The sequence below is a fragment of the Notechis scutatus genome, chromosome 16 (assembly GCF_049901735.1).
Source record: "Notechis scutatus isolate UNSWTSFEM ecotype Mainland chromosome 16, rNotScu1.2, whole genome shotgun sequence".
NCBI classification, from domain to species: Eukaryota; Metazoa; Chordata; class Lepidosauria; order Squamata; family Elapidae; genus Notechis; species Notechis scutatus.
The window spans coordinates 2,010,218-2,024,895 of record NC_142024.1 but is presented as its reverse complement, the minus strand read 5'-3'; the positions used below and the strand labels follow the sequence as shown (position 1 = coordinate 2,024,895).

The 14,678-nt window shown below is 50.3% G+C and overlaps 2 long non-coding RNA genes across 2 annotated transcripts; one reads left to right on the top strand and one right to left on the bottom strand.

Moving 5' to 3' along the window:
• The first annotated feature begins 3,697 nt into the window (after positions 1-3,697).
• Positions 3,698-6,682, top strand: LOC148129376 (uncharacterized). Its single transcript, XR_015745494.1, has 2 exons — positions 3,698-4,194; positions 5,059-6,682. It is a non-coding gene; the product is annotated as an uncharacterized LOC148129376 (long non-coding RNA).
• A 4,948-nt stretch (positions 6,683-11,630) lies between these two features.
• LOC148129375 (uncharacterized) lies at positions 11,631-14,147 on the bottom strand. The gene is made up of 2 exons (XR_015745493.1): positions 14,012-14,147; positions 11,631-11,989 (listed from the first exon to the last, which is right to left on the bottom strand). It is a non-coding gene; the product is annotated as an uncharacterized LOC148129375 (long non-coding RNA).
• Positions 14,148-14,678: the final 531 nt, after the last annotated feature.

Sequence of the window (14,678 nt, the reverse complement as noted above, 5' to 3'; positions counted from 1 at the left end):
CCAGATCTGTAACCTGATTATTTTTATTTAAATTAACTGTTGCGATTCCTTCCCTGCGCCTGCCATAACGAAAAACCTCCACCAGGTGGCAGGCTGTTATTGCTGTGCAATTTCTTTCCTCCACCTGCAATGACGTAAAATAGCCACGAAGACGGCAGGCTATTATTATTAACTTCTTTCCTCCACCTGCCATGCGCAAAATGGCCACGAGACGGCGGACTATTATTATTAAGTTCTTTCTTCCACCTGCCATGCGCAAAATGGCCACGAGACGGCGGACTATTATTATTAAGTTCTTTCTTCCACCTGCCATGCGCAAAATGGCCACGAGACGGCGGGCTATTATTATTAACTTCTTTCCTCCACCTGCCATGCGCAAAATGGCCACGAGACGGCGGACTATTATTATTAAGTTCTTTCCTCCACCTGCCATGCGCAAAATGGCCACGAGACGGCGGACTATTATTATTAAGTTCTTTCTTCCACCTGCCATGCGCAAAATGGCCACGAGACGGCGGGCTATTATTATTAACTTCTTTCCTCCACCTGCCATGCGCAAAATGGCCACGAGACGGCGGACTATTATTATTAACTTCTTTCCGCCACCTGCCATGCGCAAAATGGCCACGAGACGGCGGACTATTATTATTAACTTCTTTCTTCCACCTGCCATGCGCAAAATGGCCACGAGACGGCGGGCTATTATTAAGTTCTTTCGTCCACCTGCAATGACGCCAAATGGCCACGAGATGGCGAGCTATTATTATTAAGTTCTTTCCTCCACGTGCCATGCGCCAAATGGCCACGAGACGGCGGACTATTATTATTAAGTTCTTTCTTCCACCTGCCATGCGCAAATGGCCACGAGACGGCGGGCTATTATTAAGTTCTTTCGTCCACCTGCAATGACGCCAAATGGCCACGAGATGGCGAGCTATTATTATTAAGTTCTTTCTTCCACCTGCCATGCGCAAAATGGCCACGAGACGGCGGGCTATTATTAAGTTCTTTCGTCCACCTGCAATGACGCCAAATGGCCACGAGATGGCGAGCTATTATTATTAAGTTCTTTCCTCCACGTGCCATGCGCCAAATGGCCACGAGACGGCGGACTATTATTATTAAGTTCTTTCTTCCACCTGCCATGCGCAAAATGGCCACGAGACGGCGGGCTATTATTAAGTTCTTTCGTCCACCTGCAATGACGCCAAATGGCCACGAGACGGCGGACTATTATTATTAACTTCTTTCCTCCACCTGCCATGCGCAAAATGGCCACGAGACGGCGGGCTATTATTAAGTTCTTTCGTCCACCTGCAATGACGCCAAATGGCCACGAGACGGCGGACTATTATTATTAAGTTCTTTCCTCCACCTGCCATGACGCAAAATGGCCACGAGACGGCGGGCTATTATTAAGTTCTTTCGTCCACCTGCCATGACGCAAAATGGCCACGAGACGGCGGGCTATTATTAGTTCTTTCGTCCACCTGCAATGACGCCAAATGGCCACGAGACGGCGGACTATTATTATTAAGTTCTTTCCTCCACCTGCCATGACGCAAAATGGCCACGAGACGGCGGGCTATTATTAAGTTCTTTCGTCCACCTGCAATGACGCCAAATGGCCACGAGACGGCGGACTATTATTATTAAGTTCTTTCCTCCACCTGCCATGACGCAAAATGGCCACGAGACGGCGGGCTATTATTAAGTTCTTTCGTCCACCTGCCATGACGCAAAATGGCCACGAGACGGCGGGCTATTATTAAGTTCTTTCGTCCACCTGCAATGACGCCAAATGGCCACGAGACGGCGGACTATTATTATTAAGTTCTTTCTTCCACCTGCCATGCGCAAAATGGCCACGAGACGGCGGGCTATTATTAAGTTCTTTCGTCCACCTGCAATGACGCCAAATGGCCACGAGACGGCGGACTATTATTATTAAGTTCTTTCCTCCACCTGCCATGACGCAAAATGGCCACGAGACGGCGGGCTATTATTAAGTTCTTTCGTCCACCTGCAATGACGCCAAATGGCCACGAGATGGCGAGCTATTATTAAGTTCTTTCCTCCACCTGCCATGCGCAAAATGGCCACGAGATGGCGGGCTATTATTAAGTTCTTTCGTCCACCTGCAATGACGCCAAATGGCCACGAGACGGCGGGCTATTATTATTAAGTTCTTTCCTCCACCTGCCATGCGCAAAATGGCCACGAGACGGCGGGCTATTATTAAGTTCTTTCGTCCACCTGCCATGCGCAAAATGGCCACGAGACGGCGGACTATTATTATTAAGTTCTTCTTCCACCTGCCATGCGCAAAATGGCCACGAGACAGCGGGCTATTATTAAGTTCTTTCGTCCACCTGCAATGACGCCAAATGGCCACGAGATGGCGGGCTATTATTATTAACTTCTTTCCTCCACCTGCCATGCGCAAAATGGCCACGAGACGGCGGACTATTATTAAGTTCTTTCGTCCACCTGCAATGACGCCAAATGGCCACGAGACGGCGGGCTATTATTATTAAGTTCTTTCGTCCACCTGCAATGACGGCAAATGGCGACGAGATGGCGGGCTATTATTATTAAGTTCTTTCCTCCACCTGCCATGACGCAAAATGGCCACGAGACGGCGGGCTATTATTGTCAATGCAATTTCCCATAGACTTTGAAAACTGCGGTTTTCACTTAATTTGAGGTCTATTTTCACCCCGTTTTCCCCCCCCGAGAGTGATGGGGGACTCAGAGTAAGGCCCCTCGTCGGATTTCGCCAGGTCCGTAACCTGATTATTTTTATTTATAATAACTTTCGCGATTCCTTCCCTGCGCCTGCCATAACGAACAACGAGAAGTCTATGGGAAATTGCATTGACAATAATAGCCCGCCATCTCGTGGCCATTCTGCGTCATTGCAGGTGGAGAAAAAAACTTAATAATAATAGTCCGCCATCTCGTGGCCATTCTGCGTCATTGCAGGCGGACGAAAGAACTTAATAATAATAATAGCCCCCCCATCTCATGGCCATTTTGCGCATGGCAGGTGGAGGAAAGAACTTAATAATAATAAGCCCCCCCATCTCGTGGCCATTTTGCGCATGGCAGGTGGAAGAAAGAATTTAATAATAATAGCCCGCCATCTCGTGGCCATTCTGCGTCATTGCAGGTGGAGGAAAGAACTTAATAATAATAGCCCGCCATCTCGTGGCCATTTTGCGTCATTGCAGGTGGACGAAAGAACTTAATAATAATAAGCCCCCCCATCTCGTGGCCATTTTGCGCATGGCAGGTGGAGGAAAGAACTTAATAATAGCCGCCACATCTCGTGGCCATTTTGCGTCATAGCAGGTGAAGTACAGAAATTTCTACACCTGCCATGACGCGAAATGGCCACGAGATGGCGGGCTATTATTGTCAATGCAATTTCCCATAGACTTTGAAAACCGCGGTTTTCACGTAATTTGAGGTCTATTTTCACCCCGTTTTCCCCCTAGAGTGATGGGGGACGCAGAGTAAGATATATTCCCCGAGTCCCTTCGACAAAAGCTCCGGCTGTCCCTTTAAAAGGCGGTTTATAATCAAGGCGCGACGTCTCCCGACTTTAGGCCCCCTTGCAATCGCCCTATCTTTTCCAATAGAACCGAATTGAGGAGGCCGGCTGACTGCCTGCACGGAACAACCGGTTGGGGCAGGGAAACTATCCAATTGCCGGGCCCGGGGAGGAGGGGAAGGGAAATCATCATCACGCGAAAGAGAAATATCAGGTTTGAAAACGGTCCAGCTAAAAGTGTATTGGAGCGGGGCAGGCAATCGGATAGACACCTCCTTGCAAAGGGGCCTTTCTCTCCAGCAGCCTCGAGCGTCGAAAAAAGTCCTATTAGAGCGAAAGGCAGCAGCTGGGAGATTGCCTGGCTTCGCTAATAATCCACTTTTAAGGGCCAAAAAAGGGGGAGAAAAGCATTTTTAGAGGCGAGGCTCCACATTTGCAAAGCGATACTTCTTTTGCTTGAGCCAGAGCCGCTTCTGCCGCCCCTGGGCACGAGTTTCTTTTCTTTTTTCTTTTGCAGGTGCGACTATCAAGTCGAAATTGGCATTTTATTTTTTTGGGCGGGGTGCAAAGCTGCAATGAACTGGGCCAGAACCCGCTGCTGAATTAATATTCTTCCAGGGCTTCGGGGCCAAATAGAGGTAAGTGAACAGCTTGCATGCACAGGGCAGCCTTTAAAATAATGGGGTGGTGGTGGAGGGAAATAAAAAAACTAGAAATGGGGGGTGGAAACACACAAGGGAGGGAAACCATGATTGACGTCCTTGGGTCATCGAAGAAAGGTTAGACCCGGAAGGATGGAGGCCAGAAATGGAAGTTTTTAATGGCAAATGCATTAAGTGCCCTTATTCTATTCTGCTCTATTCTATTCTTATTCCTATATTCTAGTTTATTCTGTTCTATATTCTGTTCTATTCCTGAATTCTGTTCTGTTCTAATTCTATTCTAGTTCTATTCTTATTCTTAGGGTGGGGTGGGGTGTAGTCTGGTCTGGTCTGGGTTTAAACCTTGGAAGGGCCTCCCTTTGTGTCTTAAGACTGAATTTCTCAGGGTGCCACCCCCCCAAATCTTCAAGGCCTTTGCCCCACAATCCCAATTTCTCCTTGTGTGCTGTTAAAACCCACCTCTGCAGGTGCTTTGAGCCAATCTCTGCATGCCAAAAAAAAGGGCTTTCTGGTTTTTTTGACCTCTTTATTTCTCTTTTTAAATGCTCTGGCTTCCAAATTTCTTCCAGCTTCCCCCCTCACTCCGTCCCTTTGCGTGTCCCTCTCCACCCCTCAACAAAACCAGATAGAGATTCCCTTCTCGGCCTGTTTTAGATCCTGTAGACCTCTCACAGGATTGCACTGGTTCTCCCTCCTTTCTCTGAATCGGGGTTATTTCCAGCACAATGGTTTGCACCCTCTGCTTGGTTCGGCTCTCAGTTTCCAAATCCCCGGCTCTCGGCCCTGTGCCCGAATCCTCCCAGGTGCTTCATTTGCTTTCCTTGCTGTTTTTTCCTCCAGGTAGCCAAGAGGTGGGCCGGGTGTTGCGTATGCCCAGTTTCCCGGCAGCTTCCCCAGTGCAACCTTCCTCCCGCGGAGCTCGCCCAACCCTCCACCGGAAGCGTGGCCTCGTCCCCCTACGGAGGGAAGCTTCTCCCCAGCCGGGTCTCCCCAAGCAGGAAAATGGGACCTCTCTCTCTTGGAGGCCCTGGGCGATGCCCCCAAGCCCCCTTCGTAACGCCTGGATTCTCCGCCGTCGGACATCTCACTGAAGAAGGAAGTTCCCTCCCCGAAGAGGCCTGTGGAAATCTGCTAAAATATTCGTATTGGGGGGAGGAAATAAAGACTCGGCGGGATGGGGTTTTAAAAGTTATTTATTAGGAAGACACACTTGGAGAAGGAGAAACGGCTCTGCAAACCAGCCATGGAGGGGCAAGGACCCCCTCTCCTCTTCCTTTTTGTGTGTGGGGGGACACCTCCTGGCTGGAACCGCACAGTGTTCTTTTCTTGTGGGGGAGGTCTATGCATCGCTAGCAGCTTTTGAGACCGACAAAGTGATCCAGTGTCTAAACTCCATGTCCTTTTTTTAATTTTTATTATTTTTATTTGGATGGTACAGCACAGCCTGTCTGTGTGGGGCTATCTTCTTCCCTTTTTTTATTTCTCTCCTTTGACTTCCTGTGTGTGTCTCTTTGATGGGCATCGTTGGTTGGTTTGCTCGCTCGCTTGTTTCCATCTGGGCATTTGGTTGACTCGGGACTCCCGTCCTTCCGAGGTCAGTAAAACGAGGACCCGGATTGTTTGGGGGGTGCAATGCTGACTCTGTAAACCGCTTAGAGACGGCCGTAAAAGCCCTGTGAAGCGGCATAGAAGTCTTTTTAAGTGCTATTGCAGCTTAGAGGCTGCAGGGAGGCCCATCAGCCGCGGGGTTTGGCTGCTTGGGAATTGTTGGGAAGGAGGCAGGAAGGAAGCAGGAAGGATATTGTGCTTGGGGGAATGGGGTAACCCATTGCTTCCCTTCTGGAAGTCTCTGTGTGTGGGGGGGGGTCCTTGGTGCTCTCTGAGCTTGGTTTTCTTGCAGACGTCTCATTACCCAATTAGGTAACATCATCAGTGCAGTGAGGATGGGATGATCAGGGTACTGATGACGTTACCAAGCTGGGTGATGAAATATCTGTGAGAAAACCCAAGTTTGGAGACCACCAAAGACCCCACAGTTCAACCCTGAGCTGTATTCTCCTATGTGTGTGTGTGTGCATACAAAACACAGATATGCTCCGTTTTAATTGGCTTTTGTGCCCAAAGGATGCAGTGTTTTCTTTTAAGGCAGGGCAGCCTGGGTGAGGATACAGAATTGCACACTTTCCCTGGTATCCACACCCAGGCAACCAACATGGGAGCCCTTGCCAGCTTTCAACCAATGTGTGTCTGTGTGTGTTTGTGTGTTTGCCCAATTTGGGGTGGGGGAAAGAATGCAGGGGCCAAATTTTGAAGACACCCCTGCTGTGTCTGTGTTTTTTCCCTCCCCTGGTGCATTAATCCAAGATAGCTCAGTTGGTATCCTAGCTTCTTGTTAAAAGCTTCCCATCCACTTGAAGGCTTTCCAGCAAAGCAGTTGAAATAAAAAAACAAAAAAGAGAATTCACTCCCTTTGTAAAACAGGTAGGGGTGTCGGGGTGCCTCCTTCAGAACTTACAATTCCTTTTTTGGGTGGGTGGGGAGACATTAAAGTATTGGTGGGTAAACAGCCCAGCTTATTAGATGAAATCCTGGCCTCATCAGCCAGCAAAGGGGTAAGTATGAAATAAAAGTGCGACCAGTTGTGGGAACCACCAGATGGCAAGGAGGACAACGAGGACAGGTGAGAACAGGTAAGAACAGGTAAGTGGAGGGCACAGGTGCTGGGAAGATGGGGGGCAGGCAGGCCTTAGCCAGAGTGGGTTGGCAAGAGCCCCCCAAGAGCTGGCCTGCCTGCAGCCCCCATCTTCCCAGCGCCTGCATTTCCCTCCCTCCTCTTGGCCCCCCATCTTTGGCCTCAAGGGGGGACCGAGGTAGGGAGGGGCAGGCCCTGGGTGCCCCCTTCCAGGTCTGCAGGGTTGGGGTGGCCCATGCCATCTTCCCAGGGCCATCATCCTCTTCCTCCTCCCCCCTCTGTCCCAGGAGGGCTGCTGGGGGCTAAGTGGAGGTGGGGAGAGGAAGGCACTTGGGAGGATGCTAGAGGCTGGCTGGGGAGGGGCTCCTAACGCCCCTCCTCTTCCCTTCCCAGCTCCCCTGGTGCCAGGCAATGGGGGAATGGGAGGTCCTGGGCTGGAGGGTGGGGAGATTGGCAGGCCAGGGCAAAGGCCTCCCTTGAAAAGCCAGGGAGAGCCTGCCAATCCCCCCTCTCTGGGCCTCCCTTTCCTGCTGAGTCTCTGCCAGCATGGCACCAAGGGGGCTGGGAAGAGGAGAGGAGGAGGGCAAGGAGCCCCTCCCCAGCCTGCCTCTGACGTCCTTCCAGGGCCTGCCTTGCCCACCTCCTCCAGCAGCCCTCCTGGGGGAGGAGAAGAGGAAAGCCCTGGGAAGATGGGGAGGGGCCTCTCAGCCCAGTAGACCTGGGGGCACCCAGGGTCTGCCCCTCCCTGGCCCCCTGGGGGCCATAGATGGGAGGGGCCAAAGGAGGGAGGGAGAATGGGGGAGGGGAGGGTTGGGAGGGGAGGGGTGTAGGCGGGGAAAGAAACACACCCAGGATGGCAGAAGAGACAAACTTTATTAAAGTTCAAAAAAACAAGCAATGCACCCCCTCTGATCCCAGCCCACCCACCTGCCCCCCCCCCCCCTACCCCCCATTCCCCCCTCCCCATTCCCCCTCCCCTGCCTTTGGCTTCAGTCCTGGCTTAAAGGGGCCCAGGGGAGGGAGGTCCTAGGAAGAGGGGGTTATATGCTCCCCTTCCTCCCAGGACCCCCCCTTACCCCCCCAGGCCCCTTTTAGGCCAGGATTGAAGCCAAAGGCATTGATGGGGGCTGAGGGAGGCCCATGGGACATGGGGTGGGTGTGATGGGTCAGAGAACGGTCGCCCAGTGTCCCTTGGCTTGGAGTGGCCAAACTGCCACCCTGAGAGCCAAGGACATTGGGCAGCTGCTCTCTGCCCAGCCCACCTGCACCCCAGCCCCATCTCTCGGCCTCCCCCAGTCCCCACCAACCCTCAGCTTCAACCGTGGCACAAGACAAGCTGGCAAGAGAGGCTCTGGGGAGGCCCAGGGCTGCCCTGGGGGCTTGGATGCCCCAGACCTTCCTAGGGCCTCCCTGCCAGCCTCCCTGATGCCATGGCTGGCTCCTGGCCTTTCTCCCCCCTCCTGAGGGTGACCCACCATGCACAGAGATTTTCTCTCTGCACCCATTGCTATAAGTAGGCATGCACAAATGTGTATTATTTGAAATTAACTCCAAGATTTGGAATAAATTGTGCACACCTTCTTAGAACAAGGGGAGGAACTGCAGACTTGACTCACCTGGGTTTTTCTGGCTCACCTGCCTAGGTGCTGGGAAGATTGGGGAGGGAGCATGCATGACACCCAATGAAGCACAAGGAAGACCTTACACATAAAAAGGTTTCAACTTTGACAAGTTTAAGTTGTGCAGACTTCTAACTAGAGCTGAAGTTTGCCAAGGCCAAGAACCACTGGAGACCCTAAATGGGGGTCTTCAAACTTGACAGCTTTAAGACTTGTGGACTTCAACTCCCAGAATTCCTCCTCCAGTTGTGTTAGCTCAGGAATTCTGGGGGTTGAAGTCCACAAGTCTTAAAGCTGTCAAGTTTGAAGACCCTTGATCTATCTCTATCACCTATCAATCATCTATATCATCTCTCTATCCTCTATATCGGGGCTCTTCAAACTTGACAGCTTTAAGACTTGTGAACTTCAACTCCCAGAATTCATGTTAGCTCAGGAATTCTGAGCCAAGCTTTGCTGGCTGAGGAATTCTGGGAGTTGAAGTCCACAAGTCTTAGAGTGGCCAAGGTTGGAGACCTCTGCTCTAGGGCATCCTATGGAGATAGGATTCTTCCCTCTGTGTGAAGAACTCAACACAGAATCCAGAAGAATTGGAGACCCAACACCTGCAGGGCCTGGCACTTGTCCCAAGTCCCAGATTTCTGAACACAGAACTGAGAAGAATTGGGGGCCACCACCAAGTGAAGGCATGGAGCTCTCTGGTCTCCAAAGAACTTCAGTTTCCAGAAGTCTCCAATCCACGGGATGGAGAACGCTGGGAACTGAATTGCGGCTATCTGGTGTCTTGGGGAGAAAGGGGACATCTCAAGCTTCTCTAGCCACCATTGCTAAGGATTCTGGGAGCTAAAATCCCTCCCTTTGAAAGTTGCACCTTTCAATGGATGGACTACAGCTCCCAAAACTCTTAACTGTTTTAAATGGGAGTTGAATGGGAGCTATCTAGTGCCTTCCACTCTGGAGGACTCCAATTCCCATAATTCTGAGAGTTGAAGTCCACACCCTTCTAAAGGCCAATTGGCTTTCTGAAAGCAAGTCCAGACCTACTTAGGGGGAGGTATAGATGACCCTCTTAGATCAGGGTTTCCCACCCTTAGCAAGATGTGTGGATATCAACACCCAGGATTCCCCAAACCGATTGGTTGGGGAATTCTGGGATTTGCAGTCCACACACCTTCAAGTTTGAAAAACGCTGATCTAAGTTCTTCCAACACCTCAACTCTGTCCAAACATCTGAACTTGCTCTACACGATCCTACCAGATAAACACTCCTGGTCCTAAAGGCTGACAACAGCCATGATTCCTTGACCCTACCAGCCACAGCTTAAAACTTACCACTTAAATCAAATTTACCACTTAAGGGCTCTTGGGCCTCAAGAGTATCTCCACAAACCACCAAACATTGTTAGCCAACCTGAAGACTTAAGACTCCCTTCACCTAACTTGCAAATTAGAGAGAGATCCTGGCTACGTTGTGGATCAATAATAATAATAACAATAAGACTTTCTAACTCCTTATCCACTCATGACCAACAATAAGACTTGCTAACTCCTTATCCACTCACAACCAACAATAAGACTTGCTATCTCCTTATCCACTCACGACCAACAATAAGACTTGCTAACTCCTTATCCACTCACAACCAACAATAAGACTTGCTAACTCCTTATCCACTCACGACCAACAATAAGACTTGCTAACTCCTTATCCACTCACAACCAACAATAAGACTTGCTATCTCCTTATCCACTCACAACCAACAATAAGACTTGCTAACTCCTTATCCACTCACAACCAACAATAAGACTTGCTAACTCCTTATCCACTCACAACCAACAATAAGACTTGCTAACTCCTTATCCACTCACAACCAACAATAAGACTTGCTAACTCCTTATCCACTCACAACCAACAATAAGACTTGCTAACTCCTTATCCACTCACAACCAACAATAAGACTTGCTAACTCCTTATCCACTCACAACCAACAATAAAACTTGCTATCTCCTTATCCACTCACAACCAACAATAAGACTTGCTAACTCCTTATCCACTCACAACCAACAATAAGACTTGCTAACTCCTTATCCACTCACAACCAACAATAAGACTTGCTAACTCCTTATCCACTCACAACCAACAATAAGACTTGCTAACTCCTTATCCACTCACAACCAACAATAAGACTTGCTAACTCCTTATCCACTCACAACCAACAATAAGACTTGCTAACTCCTTATCCACTCACAACCAACAATAAGACTTGCTAACTCCTTATCCACTCACAACCAACAATAAGACTTGCTAACTCCTTATCCACTCACAACCAACAATAAGACTTGCTAACTCCTTATCCACTCACAACCAACAATAAGACTTGCTAACTCCTTATCCACTCATGACCAACAATAAGACTTGCTAACTCCTTATCCACTCAGAACCAACAATAAGACTTGCTAACTCCTTATCCACTCACAACCAACAATAAAACTTGCTATCTCCTTATCCACTCACGACCAACAATAAGACTTGCTAACTCCTTATCCACTCATGACCAACAATAAGACTTGCTAACTCCTTATTTTAGACCTGATCTGTCCAGTGACCTCAAGCAACAAGTGTGTGTGTGTTGGGGGGTCTCAGTTCCTGGTGGGCACCACACAGGCGGCGAAGAAAGGCGTGCGTGGGTCACAATGCAGTAAAAGCCGCAGGGAAGAACGTTTCTCCATCGGGATCTGGCCGTTTTGCCCGCTGCGGTTTCGGTGCAGAGCGATCCAGGCCTCCGAAAGAAATGCACAAGAGGCTGTTTTTACAAGCCGAGAACCGACACACACGATCCCTTCCCATACAGAAATCAAAATAAGAGGAATTGGGGGGAGTGGGGGATTCAAAGCATGCATTGTGCTGCCAGTCCAACTCTTCCTGCTGTTGTTTGGTCCCAAGAGTTTTAAATAAGGTCACTTGCAGGAAAAGAGCCAAGCCACAAAATGTGGTGGCACGTTGGTCTTCCATCTCTCCGTCTCCAGCGCTGGGTGGGTGGGATTGGCCTCCCGAAGAGGAAGGGGCAGCATGGAAGGCTGGCCTGGCTTTTTATTTTTTAAAGAAGGTTTTGTTTTGAGATGGTTTTAAGAACCCCCATTATTATTATTCTAAAGAGGCAGGGTTTTTTTTTCCAGCCATCATGGTCTTTTTAGGCTCCCCTGCTGGAGGATAAAATTTTCTGGCATTTCCCTCCGGTGCCCTCAGGACCAGCTGGAACAATGCAGCCCCTTCCTCAGCCTTCCACAATGGGCAACAGCTGTCCAGTTAACCCCCCAAAAAATCTGTCCATCCATCAGTCTCCATCGGAAAAATCCAAGTCTTCCACCACGTCCTCTTCTCCTCTTGCCAGCCGTTGCAACTCTGCCCGAGGCAGCGGTTTCCGATGGCGGTGACTCCGTTGGGGCACGGCCCTCTCGCCTCCTGGAGAAGGAAGGAAGAAAAACAGGGGTGTCAATCCAACCTCAACGGGGAGAGGAGGGGGCACAAAAAGGCAGCTGGGTGCTAATTAATGATCGGTGCTAATTAATGGATCGTCTGCAGGGCGCAGGAGGGGGCGAGATGGAAATGGGAAGGTGGGCAGGATACAAGTTTAATAATAAGTAAAGCAATAAATAAACCAAAGCACCTGGGTGTTTGCAATGGGGATTGAGGATGATGGAGAAGAAAATCTTTATTTCCTCCCCCCATTTTGTTGGGTGGGGGGGGGACAACCCTGTAAAGGGAGAGGCCCCCAAAACTCACATCCTAGAAATAAGGGGGGAATTGGGCTCCTCTCCAAATGTTTCTGGATGAGCTGCTGCAATCTACGGAGGTGAATTTAGAAGCATGCTCTTCCCTCTTAAAATGGGCTAGGGTGTTACTTCTTGAGCGTATGGAAGGGGGGGTCCTTTTGGGGTTGGGACCCTCCCCCCAAACCCTTTGGTCTGCCTCTGCATTCTTCTGTGGGAGACCCACTCTGCCAAACCAAGTTTTCCACCTTCCCATCTGCCCCAAAGAGCTGGACCTGCAGATCTTCTCATGATGGTCTAGTAATCTAAGTGGGGTGACCTAGAACTATGGGGGTTTATCCACCTGCCCACCCCAGAGAGGGGAAAAGAGGGAGAGAAGGAGCAGGGGGGAAGCCAAAGGGCCTTGGGAATGGCTGATGAGCGCCAGAATGAAGGAGAAACATACATGTGCACCCATCCTATGCAGACCTCGACTATGTCAGAATGGGCAAACAAGTGGCAACTTCAAACCTCAGCAAACAAATGCTCTGTCTTACATATTGGTAAAAAAAATCAGAAAATAAAATGCAAGCTGAATATCCAAGACCGTGTTGATGATTCCCACTCTGTCAAGGACCTTGGAGGACTCATCTGTAATGATCTAAGTGCCAGAGCCCATGGTAACCACATAGCCAAAAGGGCATTGAGAGTTGTTAACCTAATCCTACGTAGCTTTTTCTCCAGTAATATCGCACTACTAACTAGAGCATAGAAAACATTTGCTAGAGCAATTCTCGAATACAGCTCATCAGTCTGGAACCTGCACTACACGTCGGATATTAATACAGTCAAGAGATATTTCACGAGAAGAGTCCTCCACTCCTGTATTTGCAACAGAATACCTTATGCCACCAGACCTGAAATTTTAGGCATAGACAATCTAGAACTACGCCGCCTTCGGTCCAATCTAAGTATAGTATATAAAATCATGCATTGCAATGTCCTACCTGTCAATGAATACTTCAGCTTCAACCACAACAACACAAGAGCACACAATAGATACAAACTCAAGGTTAACCGCACCAAACTCGATTGCAGGAAATACGACTTCAGCCACAGAATGGTCAATGCCTGGAATGCACTACCTGACTCTGTGGTTTCTTCCCCAAACCCCAAAAACTTTAACCTCAGACTGTCTACTGTTGACCTCACCCCTTTCCTAAGAGGTCTGTAAGGGGCGTCCATAAGCGCACCAACGTGCCTACCGTCCCTGTCCTATTGTTCCCTTTTTATTTCTCTTATATGTACCCATTTCATGTATTCATAGCTATGATTTTATACCTATTACCTTGTAAGCAATTGACAAACCAAATAAAACACAATAAATCAATAAAAGGACCAGCCCCGCCCAAAGAAGTGCGAATACCATGCAGAGAAAGCAGAAAGCGAGCAGGGAAGGCTGGAGCTTTTCCATGGCTTTCAACTCAACGAGGAGGCTGCCGGGCCCCTCCCGCCTCCCCTCCCCTCCCCTCCCTCCCGAGGAAGCCATGGGGGAGGGGGCAGCCTAAGGACCCCCTTCTCCCCCTTTAGCCCACCTGGAGGGGCAGCCCAAGCGGGAGCCTCCCTCCTCTAACCGGGCCCGGCGGAGCTTCCCAATGGGCGCCACTCCGGAGCGGCTCCGGTGGGCCCAACGCGGGTTTGGGGGGACACACGGGACGAGGGAGGCCTCCCTTACCGGAACCGGGGCCGCCAAACCCGCCGGGCGCCCCCCGAGCCCCGCCGTCCTCGGGCCCGTCCGGGAAGGGAGCGCGAGGCCCCCGCGGCAGCTGCGCCCAAGTCCGGGCCCGCCCTGCGCAAGGCGCACGTGGCTGGAGGGGACACGTGACCGGGTGGGCGTGGCTGGGCGGCCCTGGGAGAGGGTGGGCGTGGCCAGCTCACCATTGCCCAGAACCATTAACCGGTGGAACTGCTTGCCACCACAAGTTCCGGCTGCTCAAATCACTGGAGGGTTGGAAGGAAAACGAATCAGAAGTTGTGGGAGCTTCAAGAAGAGACTGGACTCCCGTCTGTCAGAAATGGTGTAGGGTCTCCTGCTTGGAGGGGGGTTGGACTAGATGACCTACATGGTCCCTTCCAACTCTGATTATCTGTTATCTGAAAGACTGGACAGCCATTTCTCTGATAGGGCGCCCTCCGGTGGCTCTTTTGGGCGTAGCAGGCTGAAAAGGGACTATTAAGACCATTCATAGTGCTGGGGAAGCAAGTGGCGCCCTCCGGTGGCTCTTTTGGGCGTAGCAGGCTGAAAGGGACCATTAAGACCATTCATAGTGCTGGGGGAGCAAGTGGCGCCCTCCGGTGGCTCTTTTGGGCGTAGCAGGCTGAAAAGGGACCATTAAGACTAT